This window comes from Mesocricetus auratus, unplaced genomic scaffold (assembly GCF_017639785.1).
Source record: "Mesocricetus auratus isolate SY011 unplaced genomic scaffold, BCM_Maur_2.0 Super-Scaffold_100027, whole genome shotgun sequence".
In the NCBI taxonomy this organism is placed as follows: domain Eukaryota; kingdom Metazoa; phylum Chordata; class Mammalia; order Rodentia; family Cricetidae; genus Mesocricetus; species Mesocricetus auratus.
The window spans coordinates 14,087,003-14,102,088 of record NW_024429208.1 but is presented as its reverse complement, the minus strand read 5'-3'; positions in this window follow the sequence as shown (position 1 = coordinate 14,102,088).

Below are 15,086 nucleotides of genomic sequence, written 5' to 3'. Positions count from 1 at the left end.
GAGAGTGGATGTGATGGTATACAATCCTGACCAGAAGTTTTGTATTGTTTCTAGAAGTGACAGGAGAATAATCCAATACTGTATGATTTACCAACATAAACCTGCAGGTACAAAATGAGCCGGCTGATTTGGCAATTTATCTCTCTGGTTTCAAATGTCCCTGAGATAATGTAAACTATACAATTGGTATAATAGTATAATAGACTAATTAGTCATGTAGTACATGCTTCATATGGTGTCTGTTGAATTGACATGTACAGTTAATTTTACTATAATATAGAATTATTTATCAGTGTGATTAGTTAATTGGGGGCATTTAGAACTCATAATAGATCAGGTGTCAAATTATTATTTTCCTCTCATTGCTTCTTTTAAAGGTTGTGAATCTTAAATTCCAACCAAATTTTAGTGGAATAACATTTACTGATATTTTTCCACTGTAGCAAGATTCATGCCATATCAAATTAACCTTTTTTAAAAATGATTTATGTGTGTGTGTGTGTGTGTGTGTGAGAGAGAGAGAGAGAGAGAGAGAGAGAGAGAGAGAGAGAGAGAGAGCGAGCGAGAGAGAGCACATGAACATGTGTGTGTATGTAGACCAGAGGTCAACATTATTGTTTTTCTTAATTACCTTCTACCTTGTATTTTGAGACAGGATCTCTATCTGAACCAGTTTGACGAGACTGTCTTGGCAGCCCTTATGAACTCATGTTTATGAGGCATAGGGACACTTTTAGAGATCTGCAAGGGTCAAGAGTGGAGTTCAGAAACCAATCTCCATTCAGGACATGGCAGCCCATTTGTGGCTGACTTCTCCTGTTCCTAGAGGTCAACTGTGGGAGCAGGAGACTGACTCCTAAGGACACCACCATGGTTCCAAAGCCAATGAGCACACGTGAGTGAGGTTGAAAGCACCAATGAGAGTTTGTGATTAGCAGAACTGCGTGGGGTGTTAGCGAGCAAGCCTGCTTGTAGTTTGTCTTGTGGAAAAAGCAAGCTAAGGGCAGCCTAGACCCCCATAATGCCAGGTGGAAGGTTTTCAGTCCACATACTTGGCTATTAGATCTGGATGGCAGAATCCTTTCAGGATTAATTTTCTCAATATTGGAAAAACTTGGCAGGAAGTGAGATAATGACAGAATATCCTTTTTTCCTTCACTCTCAATTCACTCCAGGAAACGAAATGTGTGCCTGTGTGAGGAGCAAATACTCCTACATCAAGACTTTCTCCTTGTAGAGAAAAAATCTCCTGCGAGTGATAGATCAAAATAATTCACAGTTCTGTTAATCAAGAATTATTAATTAGCACCTTGACTCCTTAGCCACGCATCTTTTCTCAATTAAAATCACACCTTACCTGGTAAGACTGAAGCTTCCAATATTTAATTTATTGATAAAAATCAACAAAATGAATGATTATAATTTAATCTCAGATAATAAATTAATCTAACTTGGATGAGGTACTGATGGGCTTTTAATGACCGTAAGGGACGGATTGCCGTTTTGAAGCTGAAATGGATGAAGCAGATAGTTTCTAAGTTATTCTTGAATATTAAAATCACATTATAGCATTAATGCTACTGTTTATTTCACGACTTCTTGGCATAAAGTGTAAAGCTAATTTTGTTACATATCTCCCAAGAAACTCTACTTGGAAACATAAAAGTTCCTAATAATTCACTTACCATAATTGCTGGATAGAAGTCTACTTCTAATTGGGAGTATGGGGTCAGGGGGAGGGTGGAATGGGAGAGGAGAGGAAGGAAGGGAAGTGGGTGAAAAATGTATAGCTCAATAAAATAAAAAATTAACAAAAAGAAGAAAAACCCAATTGAAACTGAAAAACAAGTTTAGTTCTATCTTTTACTTCTCCTTTTTTGTGTGTCTACATGAGGGCCGGTGCACACTGAGGCCAGAGAAAGCCCCAGGCATCCTTCCTCCTCAGGAGCAGAACTCATTCTGGGACCTGAGCTCACCAGTAAGGCTTGGCTGGCTGGGCAGTGAGCTTTAGGGATTTATCGGTCTCTTGCCCCTGACTCCCATCAGCACAGGGATTGCAGAGGAACACCTCTGTGTCTGGCATTTTATGTGGGTTCTGGGGCTTGATCTCTGGTCCTCATATTTTCACAGCAAGTGCTTTACTGATTGAACAATCAATTAGCCCCATTCCAGTTTTTGTAAGTAATAAAGATATGCTCCTCCAGGACAGGGGAGGTACAAATAATGATTTGTTGAGACTCATATGATAAGTCCTTTTCTTATAAGGAAGCAATTATCAGCTGTAGTTGAATTTCAGTGGAGCTCTGCAGGCTTCCAGAAAGGCAACTCTATGCACAAGCCATCGCTGCCTCTCCTGTTTGTTCTGACACATGTTGGCCCTTATCTCACAAAACCACTCCAGACACTTTGCACAGTGACTGCAGACCCTCTTCATTAGCTTTTGTCCCACAGAGTCCTTGGTTCCAATGTCATCCTAGGGAACTTTTTCAGGATGTCTACAGATTTAGGTTGAACTATGAAGAAGGTGGTGTTTTTCTCCCTTTTCCTCTTGTTATCATTGCCAAGGAAAGAAATGTAAACATCAACACATCAGATAGCTTGTTATCATTGCCAAGGAAAGAATTGTAAACATCAACACATCAGATAGCTTGTTATCATTGCCAAGGAAAGAAATGTAAACATCAACACATCAAATAGCTGAAGACCTTAATAGATCTGGATTTATTAATAATAATTATTGGATGATTCTATTTGTGACAACTGGTAGACTAGTTCCTGACTATAATTGCAGTCTAATACACAGTTTCTACACCGTAGGCGAATTCTTACAACAAAGTTGGATTAAATTTAAGAAGTAGGGTGACAGGGTCACCTGCTCCGCTATGATGGTATTCTCCAAACTCCTGGCATGTCTGTTTTAGAATGTATTGTCATGTACACTGTCAAGAATGGCTATCAGAACATCTAAAGTGGAGCTCAGAAGCCCGCTTTAAGAAAATGACAGCTAGATATGAAGTCTCCAGATCTTTTTATAAAATAGGATTCATTTTTATTTTATGTGTATGAGTGCTCTGCCCGTGTGCATGTGTTTGCAAGCCTTTCCTGCTGCTGCTGCTGCTGCTGCTGCTGCTGAGGCTTCAGTGCTTGCAACTCCATGAGATGCGATGGAGGCGTACCACGCTGACTTCCCACGTAAATATGTGGGCAATTGCTGCTCTCCCTTTCACTTTGCTACTTTTATCTGAGTGTGCCTCACAAGGATCAAAGTAAGATCTGACTAAGAGGTTTTCCAGGTGAACGTAGTACTCTGGTTGTGCTTGCTGTGACATAATCATGGGTCTGTTTGTCTGTCCCAGAAAAGACCTGGAAGTATTCACAGAGCTTTGTCTATTCCAGGACAACTTGTTCACAGAAGTCAGTAGGGGTTTTGTCTGTCAATTTCAGAGTTTGTAGTCTCTGTCAAACAGTGTCCCAAACGCTCACTGTTAATATCAGTCACCAAACTTGAAGGGCTGTCCTCAGCATTCAGAGAGACAGTAGTCGCCTCCAGTAAGGTGGCCAACCCCCTATGTAAACTATTCTCTGTGGTGATATCTTGCTTGTATAAAAAAAGCTTGTCTGAAGATCAGAGAATGGAGTTTGTCCCTAGCTAACCATAGAGGTCTGGAGGTCTGTATAGACACACAGGAAGTGAGATAGCTGGGTGGAGAGAGGATGTAGGTGGGAAGAAACAGGAACTTGCTGTCTTTTTCACTGGGAAGCTAATGAAGTAAAGGTGGCTTTGGTTTGCTCTTTCTCTCTGATCCCTCGGCCTTTTCCAGTGTATCTGACTCTGGGTTTGTATTATTTAGACCAATTAAGAACTCCATTTAAAGTTCTTCAAGTACTGCATGAAAAGACAAATCAGGAAAAGACATAGTGGCACTGCTTCGGGTTCAGGCTCCACTCAGTGTAGACCAGGTTGCACTACACTTCGAGATGTGTGGACAACTTTAGTAGTGAATCATCAAATGTAAATTTTTATGGTTTTTGAAAAAAATTAATATTATTTATTATAGCTGGTCACATGTTCCTCATCTTAACAGAGTCCTGGTATTTTGCAAATCGGTTGTTTGACCACTTTGCTTAGATCCAAACATTCTGGTCATACATGTCTTGTATAATTAAATTGTAATTGTATACTTCAAAACCTCAACAAAACTAAAGAGTCTTATGAGATATACTTGTTCACTTCTCTTTCAAAGATTAGGAAGTAAAATAGAAGTTTTAATGACGTTTAGTGGGGAGAAGAAGGCAGGTGAAGGAACTAACCTAATCTTGTAACTGTGTACTCAGGAAGACCCACCCATTCACAGGACTCAGTGAGCATCAAAGATCTTAATCTGAAAGTCTGCCAATTTGCATCTAAGGAATGTTTTTATCCAGTTTTATCACAGTCAGAGGCAGAAACCACAGGAGTTGAAAAAGCAATTCATCATCGAAGGTCAGGCTCCTCATAGAGCCTTAATTAGCATGTTGGACATCCTAAATTTGAAAAAGCTATGCCAAGGGAATGTTTTTTCCTTTTCAAAAATTTTTTTCCTTTTTAAATTTGGTGCCAGTTTGCTCTTGTGGGCCAAAGAGATCATTAGGTATTTTGCAGGTGAAGTATAACAACAGCAACAAAACACCCCACTATTTTTCTCTGCTACTAAAATTTCTGATGCTAAGTGTGTGTGTGTGCTTTTCCCACACCAATGAGTTCTCTAATAATCTCAACACTAACTGAGTATCCTGCCATTTAACTTTGACAATGGTAAGACTCCATGGGTTCAAGGCTCAGGGACTTATCATCACAGAGGAGAGTCGGCACACACCTTTAATCCTAGCACTCTGGAGATAGAGGCAGGAGGAATCTCTGTGAGTTCGAGACCAGCCTGGTCTACAGAGTGAGTTCCAGGACAGATCTGAAGGAAGCTACACAAAGAAACCCTGACTCAAAAAACAAACAAACAAAACAAACAAAAACAAAACCCAAAACAACAACAACAACAACAAAACCCCTAACAAACTAAACCAACCTACCAAATAAATAAATAAATAAATGAATGAATGAATGAATGAATGAATAGAGGAGCTGGGGCCAGTGGCAAACGAGGAGCATAATTAACACCATGTTGATCAGGGTGTGGCATCTCTGATCTTTTCCCTAGCTCCACACATTCAAGGTGGTCCTAAAATAAATGGCTGCTTCTGTCATCAGGTGTGGAGATCAACCTGGGTCCTATAAACTGATTAATTCTGTTCCAGGATGTGGCATCCACTCTTGGGGTGGGTTGGATTGAGGGTGAGTATCTGTCCTAGGTTGCTACATTCTAGGGACTGCAGGCTTGGGATGATGACTCTTTGTGTCTTTAGCCTTGAAGGGAGATGAAACAAGGTCAGTCAGATGGGCTCTCCTGGAGTGCCTAGTGTACCTACTCATAGTCAAGCAGGAGTCTGACCCAAAGAAAAGGAGGCAGCTGCAAATTTGGAGCAGAGAAGTGTTGGCATAAGGATACAGATCTCACCTCAAGGATTCTCTCAGAGAGAGTTTATTCTCGAGCCAAATGCACATGACCATGGCCTAGGGACACAGACTCGGCTATCCCCAAATTCCATCTTCCAGCCTCGAAGTTGTTGCACATTTCTATAGCAGTAGAACAAAGAAAGACATGAATCAAGACACTTTTAAAATACACTGGTAGGGACATCAAGTAGGCAGGTTATAGTGAAGTGGGGGAAACCTTGCTATTGACTTCAGATGTTGCCTGATGACATTTACAGCTATTTGGTTGGTTGGAAATGCGTTGTCTGTTTGTATATTCCAAAGGATTTACTTAATGGTCACGGAGACATTGGGTCAGGTACAGAAGATTAATAAATGACTTCTAAGGTCATTTCTTCTAATTATGCCAAAACTTTTCATAGTCACTGACATGCTAATCAGCTAACTGGCCTTGGTGCACTGGAAGGTGCTGAGTCTTTCTAGGAACTTCTGTCCATAGGTGCCAGGCTTTTACCTTTTAGTTACCCTGCAGGCACAAGTGAGCCCCAGCTGCCTTTTTGGCAAAAGCAGCTCCTATGGGCCTGTTTTACTTCAGACAAACAAGCTATACATCAAGGTCCCCAGGGCTTCCACGATGCCTTTACTAGGTCTGATAATTTTCCACGATGACTCATAAACAACAGTGAGACAGTTGCCGTGTTTCTGCTTTCTGGCAGATAATGAAGGATGTTATCAGGGATGCAGACAGACAGTAGAGGAAGAGGTGCAAAGGAGAGGTCTGGAAGGCAGGAGCTTCTGCCCCAGTGGGGTGGGACTGCATCAGTTTCCTGGCATGTGGATGCTGTTTTCTTTTTAGTGATCTAAGGGTTCGTCAAATCTCTTTGGTGAAATGCCACTCCGGCCTCTTTCCACTTCTGTTGTTCAGGGGTCTCTAAAGCAGAGGTTCTCAACCTGTGGGTCACCATACCTTTGGGGGCGTTGAACTACTGACTCTTCCACAGGAGTCACCTCAGACCATTGGGAAACACAGATATCCACATTATGATTCAAAACAATAGCAAAATGACAGTTACAAAGTAGCAATGGAAATACTTTTATGGCTGGGGGGGTCAGTCACCATAACATGAGGGACTGTATTAAAGGGTTGTAGCCTTAGGAAGGTAGAGATCTACTGTTCTAAAGGAGCAGAACTAGTAGATCCTTCTTCCATGAAAAAGAAATATATATTATACTTACATATATTACCATGGGAACTTACTAGACTAGAGCTAAGTCTGGCAATGACAAGCCACGTGCTGGAGAGGCTGAGAACCTCAGTACATGAGGCTGCATGCCCCAATATGGTGCTGAAGTCTTCCTGAACAACTTCTGCCCTCCAGTCCACGTTGGAAGGCCAAAGAAGCTGGGTCCTGATGTAGATGTCGGATGATGTCTTCAGTGGCGGCAGAAGCAGGACAGACACACCCACCAGCAAGGCGTGAAGCAAGGCACAAGCTGAGCTGCTTTCCCTTGGACCTCTGCTATCTGGGCAGCCACATACAGGTGTGGGCACTCTGGGGGAGTTAATCACTCTCTGGTAATTCCTCCTAGAAACAGCCATCCAGAGAATCCCAACCCTGTATGCGGTACGCGGGCCTTTCTTTACAGCTGTATCCAGCTGCAGCTTCCTAGGGACTCTAAGTCACTTCGTTGACATGAACTCAGGAATGATCTAAAGTGGCTCATTATAATTAATCAAATATCCCCGTCACTTAGGAAACTGCAAGGACTTTGTGCAAGGTGACAAGGGCAGAAAAGGTTTATTTTTATTATACCATGGTAACATACATTCACTTTCTGTATTGTTCAGGGGATTTTTTTTTTTTTTTGCATTTTCAGACTTTTTTTCTTTTTTTTTAAATTTAAATTAGAAACAAGCTTGCTTCACATGTCAATCCCAGGTCCCTCTCCCTCCCCTCCTCCCCTGCCCCCCCACCAGGTTCCCCAGCCCTCACCCAGTCCCCACTCGGATCCCCAGGGAGGTTGAGGCCCTCCATGGGGGTGTCCATAGTCTGTCATTTCATCCAGGGCAGGGCCTAGGCACTTTCTCAAGAGTCCAAGCTGAGAGAGCATCCCTCATTGTGGGATGGACACTCAAAGTCCATTTGTATGCCAGTGATAAATACTGATCTACTACCCAAGGCCCCATAGATTTCCTAGGCCTCCTCACTGACACCCACATTCAGGGGGTCTGGATCAGTCCCATGCTGGATTCCCAGCCATCAGTCTGGGGTCCAAGAGCTCCCCCCTTGTCAGGTCAGGTGTTTCTGTGGGTTAAACCAGCTCAGTCTTGACCCCCTTGCTCATCAGTCTTCCCTCTCTGTCACTGGATTCCAGGAGTTCAGTTCAGTGTTTAGCTGTGGGTGTCTGCCTCTGCTTCCAACAGTCACTGGACGAAGGTTCTGTTTTCCATACTCTCTGGCAGTGGAATTGTAGGCTGGAGCTCCCCTGATCCATTTCTAAAATTGTTCAGGCGATTTTTGTGCTTAATTTTTTTTCTGCTGTCTGAATTGTATCATGATGGGAGGGATGACAAGAGAAACCAAAACTCAGCAAGATGGTGAAGTCTGTTTCAGAAACATCTGTCATTTCTTCAAAGCAACTGTATTCAGTAATTACATCCAGGAAGCATAAGGAAATATGTGTTAATAGGAACGTATCGGTTTTGATCATAAATTATATTCAAACATATAAGAGGCTACAAGGAAGTATTTTAAATGTTTTGAATTTCTGAAAACTCTAGTAATAATATTTGATTTATTTTTTGGGTACTCTTTGCATGTCCAAGCTTGGCTTTAAATTATGACTGTTATTTAAATTGAGAAAACATTTTGTATTGAAAACTCATTTGCTATGCTACAGCTGGGATGGAATGAGTGAGTGGCCTTATGCTTCAACTCTCAGTCTTCAATTATCAAAGTAGTGACCTTGCATTGCTTCACAGATGTTTGCAGATAGAAGGCCCCTTGTGGTCCTGCTAATAGCTACCTGTTTCATATCAGATCAACCACTTAACCTCTCTGGCTTTCATTCTTTCCACAAATAAAATAAATAGATTAGACTTAACATTCCCTCGGATCCTTGTAACTCCAAAAAAAAAGTCTATTGCTCTTGGAGTTTTTTTTTTATGAGACAGGGTTTCTCTGTTTTGTTTTGGAGGCTGTCGGTCCAGATCCGCCTGCCTCTGCTTCCCAAGTGCTGGGATTAAAGGCGTGCGCCACCACCGCCCGGCTGCTCTTGGAGTTTTTAAGTCTTTTTTTTTTATTGAATGTGTCTTATTGAACTTTCTAATTTTTCTACATTGATCCTAGGTTTACTTACTAGCTGCAGTTTAATTCAGAGCAGGAACATTTAATGGTGAGTGTGTAACACATGAGAAATAGTAAATAAATATCTTATAGCATATCAGAACACCATTTCTCTTTTCAGGTGTGGTTGTTCAAAGATATTCAAAGATGATTCTGGTTCCCAGTATATTCTGTCCTTGTTCACAAAGGCTAAGACTCATAGACTGAGGGGTTGTACACCATATGTAGCTACTTCGTGTGTTATGTTTGTTCCATGATTTGTTTTATGTTTTTAAGGGATTTAGTTTTAATTATATATATATGTGTGTGTGTGTGTGTGTGTGTGTGTGTGTGTGTGTGTGCGCGCGCGTGCATATGTGTCTGTGTGTATATATGTATCTCTGTGTGCTCTGTGTGTGTGCATCTGTGTATGTGTGTGTGTATGGTTGTGTGTGGGTATGTACATGTGAATGCAGATGACAGAGGAGGAGGCTATAAGACAACATTGGAGACCCTGGAGCTGAGAGTTACAGGTGGTCATGGCTGCCTGATGTGGGTGCTGGGACCTGAACTTGGGTCCTTTACAAGAGCAGTAAGTACACACTCTTCCTCTTGAGCATCTCCTCAGGCTCCTCCTAATGTGATAAAATTAGTCATGACATGAGTTCTCTGATCTTCAGCGTGCTGGGATCTCACAAACTGAAAGTAGACTATAGACTTCAGAAGACAGCAGAAATAGCTATACACTCTAAATCACCAACTATGGTGAGAGACAAGGAAGGTCAATGCGTAATGAAGAAGTGTCAGTTCAGTAGTAAGAATAATACCTGTAATTTTTATCTCTCTCTCTCTCTCTCTCTCTCTCTCTCTCTGTGTCCATCTATCTATCTATCTATCTATCTATCTATCTATCTATCTATCTATCTATCTATCTTCAACACAGTAAAGCCAGTAGAGTAAAGCCAGTATTGATAGGCTCAAAGAAAAGAGTTTGGGCATCAACACAACTATATTTGGAGGCATTTACTTTCACTCCACCTTCAGCAATGGACAAACCAATATAAGTATCAAAGTCAAGTTACATTCTGGGCCAAATGAACATGACATGAAAATTCCATCAAAAAAGGCTTGCACATTTTTCTTATCAGTACACGGAATGTTCTCCAGGGAAAAATCTCAAAAAATTTAAAAAATAATATTGAAATCATATCAAATATCTTTTTTCTGATGTGTATATGGGTGTATATATATATACATGTATATATATATTCTTTAAAAAAATGAAAGTAGAGTTACAAAATCACAAAAGTAGTAGGATACAGCAAGTATAGCACTAAGAGAAAAATTTGCAGCAATCCCTATCTACATAGGAAAAACAGAAGGTTCTTTAACAGATAAACTGTCAATGCATCTCAACAAGCTAGTCAAACAGAAACAAACCCAAGCTTAGCCAAAGTAAAGAAATAATAAAACTCAGAGCGGCATATGAACAACAATACACGAAATGGATACAATATAGTCAAATTCATGGCTAGATTTTTTAAAAAAGGAGACAATACAGATAAGTAAAATCATAGATGAAACAAGCTATACATAATACAGAAATAGAAACAATCAGATGAGGCCATTATGATCTCTAGGTACCAATCAATTAGCTGACCCAAATGACATGGACAAATTCCTAGACACATTTATTTTACTGAGCCTGGGTGGTGAAGCAAGAGAAAACCCAAATAGGTCAAAATAGCCAATGGGATCGAATCTCCAGTGAAGAGAAGCCCAGATCTAGAGAGATGGCTCCATTGCTAAATTCTACCAACAGTTGAAAAACTGTTATCAATTCTCCTTAAGTTGTTTCAAAGACTAGAAGAGGAAGGATATTCTAGATACTTTCCGTGAGGCCAGCATCACCCTGTCCCCCAAAGCGGAATAGGACACAAGAGTTAAAGTGTCCTATTATCCTATTACCCACAGGCCAATATCATTGATAGATTTAGGTATAAAAATCCTCAAACAAAATAAATGCAAAAGCACAATGGAAAGATGATTTGCCACAATCAGGTAGGCTGCACACCAGGAATGGAAGAGTGGTTTGTATATGCAAATCAGTAGAACACGTTACACCACAGAGTAGAATGATGGGTAAAATCTGTGCAGTCATCTCAAAAGGTGCAGAAATGGAACCTTATATCATGATAAAAATGCTGAGACAAGTATGAATAGAAGGAACATACCATTTATGAAGCCAACTGCTGACATTGTGCCGAATGGGGGAAAACTGAATACTTCCTGAGCTCTAAAACAAGACAAAGGTGCCCCATTTCACCACTTCATTCAATATAATGCCAGAAAAACCTAGCCCTCTGGGAAAAGATGTCAGATTGCCACTGTTGGCAGATGAATATTTAGAGAGCAGCCCCCTCCAAACTCCATGAAAACACAACCATATGAAGCCCTACATATCCCAATCCCTCATTCGCTTCATATGATTGTACTATAACCCATCCACCGCCCTAGACTAGAATGGTGGTTAAGTGGACTACTCCATCATCTTTGTGAGACAAGTAGATGATACAGACTCTCTGGGGATGATATCCACTTTAGAGTCTTTGCAATATTTGAAAAGCACGATGGCTAGAATCAAGTCTGGACTTCAGTAACTGGCACTGTAATCATTGTTGCTCATTTTCCATTTTGTTTTTGTTTACACACACACACACACACACACACACACGAGTCAAATCATGACTTCAAAACCCTACCCCACCCACTTGCCTTGATCTAATCCTTTGTAACTTAGTAGCTGTCAAAACAGGAGTCCAGGGTGAGGTACACACAGAGTCTTCTAAAACCCACTTGTCAACTGGTCATTTTGTGTCATCTCGTACAACATGGTTCAGAATCTCAAGAAAGAAACAAAGGCCCAGCAGCAATCACAGACATAGGTGCATTCAAAAGGAGCCCCTCTGGATAAGAAGAAATCCAGCTTGTGTCAACTGGTGACTCTTAGGCTTGGAATAAATAATCCTTTCACAGAGAATACCTTGTCCTCTGGATAAGATGTTAGGTGCAAGCCTCATCTCAAGTGCTGTTCAGCATGGCATTTTTCTTTTCTGAAACCGTCCAAAATGTGACATTTCTACCAAGTATTTGTTTACTTTATGATCACCTTCCAGAAATATCTGTTGTATCAACATCACATACTGTGTCAACTTTTCCTGTGGAAATGGGGATTGATAGATTCAAATACCTGTAGGAATTGGGACAATTTTATAAACAGTGTAACTGCACCATTGAGATACAGAACAGCAATAGACACACAATATTCAGCTGTAGGGCCAGAAACACATTCTGGATTCTGGGGATTATAGCACATACAGGGTATATGAAACACCCATAGGCCTGGGGTGGCTAATGTTGGTTGACAGCTTGATGGGATGTGTGGGGACACCAGACCTTGAGCAGAAACCCACTTCCCCTTCGGCCTGGGAGCAGGCAGCTGCGAGATAATGCTTACTGAAAACAATTCAGTGCTACAAAGCTCTTGATAGGGCTCAGAAAAGGGCTCCCTCACTGAAACACCATGACTTTGATCCCCCCTATGGCTAGATGCTTCTTCCTGCTCCCTGCTGTGTCTCTCCGATTCTGGGGCTGGAGACTAAACCACCAGCCAGGAGGGTGAGAAGTCTGGGAGAGCTGTGAGAGGTGTGTGAGAGCTGGGTTGGAGAATTGTATGTAGATGGATGGCAGAAGTCCTTAAAAAGGGAAGTGTTTTTTCTTGGGGAGTTCTCCTAAGCCGACTTGGGGAGATAAAGTTTTCTTAAAGCAACCGACCGGTCTCTGTGTCATCTATCCTGACCACCTCGCTACATTCTTGGATGCAGGCTGCTCAGCAGGTGCGACAGGGATGTATAAAAAAAGTGAGAGATATGCTTCCAGGCAGGTCTGTGACAACTTCTCCACGAAGGAGATCTGAGTTGAGAGGTCTGTCCTCAGACTGGGCAGCACCTTGCTGTAAGTGGTCCAGAATAAGGAAGTCCCAGGAAAAAGCTCTGCTGATTGGCCTGCTTGCCTTCACTTCTTGCCTGTGAGTGCATTTATGTTGCTGCCGCTGCTGCCATCCTTCCCTGACATCCAACTCTGTTTAATTCAACCATCCAATATGGAATGAAGACTGGAGACTCTTTAGGAGTTCTCTTGACCTTCAGCGCCACATTGGGGGAACTAACATCCATCCAGCTTTGCACCCTGAGCAGCTACAGGGTTCCAAGTCTCTCCAGCACTCAACAGCCATTGTGGGACATCCCAGCCCTTATGGTGTAAGTCAATCTAATAATCTCCCTTCTAATATACAGCAGTTTTACACAACAACTCCAGTTATTTGATGTGTAGAAAACAGACCCAATGATGCCAAAAGTCTATGTTTTAAAGAAGTACAAATCTTGAAAATTGGTGTAATTTGTGAATTAGTGTAACTTTGAATCTTAATGACCAAATCCATTATAAAACCTTTTGTAGGAAAACCATGGAGATACAATAGTTTACAGCTATTAGCAAATTCAACATCTGCACTAGCAATCACAACCCCCATTGTAGCTCCCTTGTGGGATGTGTGGTATAATATGCTTTTCCTATTTACTTGATATCAGACAGGGATAAATCTGTGACTTCCATAGGACAAAGTGTGTTTGATTTTGGGTGGGGTTTGGCACATATAGAACAAGGTTCTTCTTTCTTCCATGAGCAATTTTATAGTTATTAATATTAAAATAGTAAGTGAAGGATTCAAAGCTGCCTTGGATACTAAATAAAATAAATTTTAGGCATAATTGGAGGTTTCACACAAATCACAGGGTAGGGTCTTCCATTGACCTTGAGCATAGTCTCTTGTTCCCATGACAACTAATTTTCTATTTCAGGAGTCTGATTAACAGAGAATGGTATTTCCCAAAGGCAAGATACATTAGCTGTAGAAAATTAACAAGTGAGAACCAGAGTTAAGCAATGTTAAGTAGGTTTATTTGCTGAAGATTTTTCTGAGTCTGTGGATGTTGCTGCTACCACTACTGCCACTGTTATCCCTGATAAAAATGACAACCATAGTAACAAGTACACTGTTAATGCCAGATGCCAGATGTTGGTCTAAGTGCCTTGCGTGTGTCTGCTATTTTAACCCTCTCAAATCTGTGCAGTAGGTACCATTATTTTACATGTGCCAGAGAAAGTAGGTCACTTGCCCAGGGTAGTCTAGCTTGAGTCAGAGGAAAGGCCCAGTCTAGGCTATTTCTCAAGTTCCCTTGACCTTCTTCAAGGCTCTTCTACTCCCATGGCAGCTCATGGGATTAATTTTCCATGATACATAGTTTTGAAAATGCTGGGATTAGATGGAAGAGAATGGACATCTGCCAAGTGAATCACAGGGGAACATCCTCGTGGTAGTCTTGAGTGTGGGAGACTCTGCCCTCATCTGTCTGACCAAATGTTCTGTGATCATGCTGATGATATAGGATTTTAAAACATCTGTAATCTTTCTCTCCTATCTAGAAAGGTGTGTGTGCACGCGACATTCAAAACATTTCAAGCAAGGAGACAATTCCCACTTTAGCAGTGTCTTATCTCACAGTGTACTACACTCGTGTACTGGCATAGACTCCTCTAGCTTACATTCAATCCTGAGCATCTTTGAATTAATCTGAACGGGATCTATAACTTCTCTTTGTATACTAGTTGTTTTTTTTAAAACAGTATAAATAGAAGAAATAGATAGCTATAAGACATATGAAAAAATGCTCACCCTTAATTAAAGAAATGAAAATGAGAACATAAATCAATAGTCTTTTTTCCACCTACCTCACAAATTGGCACACTGAGCAGGTCATCATCTATATGGGGTTTGGAAAGATCTTTTCACGCACTGTTGGAGGGAATGAAAACTATTATATCTTTGGAAGGCTTTTTAGAAGCCTCAGACAAAATCAATATGAAAATTGATGTACAGCCGCACCCTTGCAGAAAGCTGCTGCTACCTTCATGAGCTCAGCTGTGTCTCCTTGCGACAGTCCCTCACAATCTCACAGTTTGTTGATATTCCTCAAAGAAGGAGGTATTGAAGAAGGTCATAGGACTCTCACCTGAGTGTCTAGACATTCTTCCTAGATTAGTAGCTAATGCTGTCCAAATTGTATGAGATCCTGGAAGCTAGGGGAAAGGCTAGAGCATAATGACACGGGCAA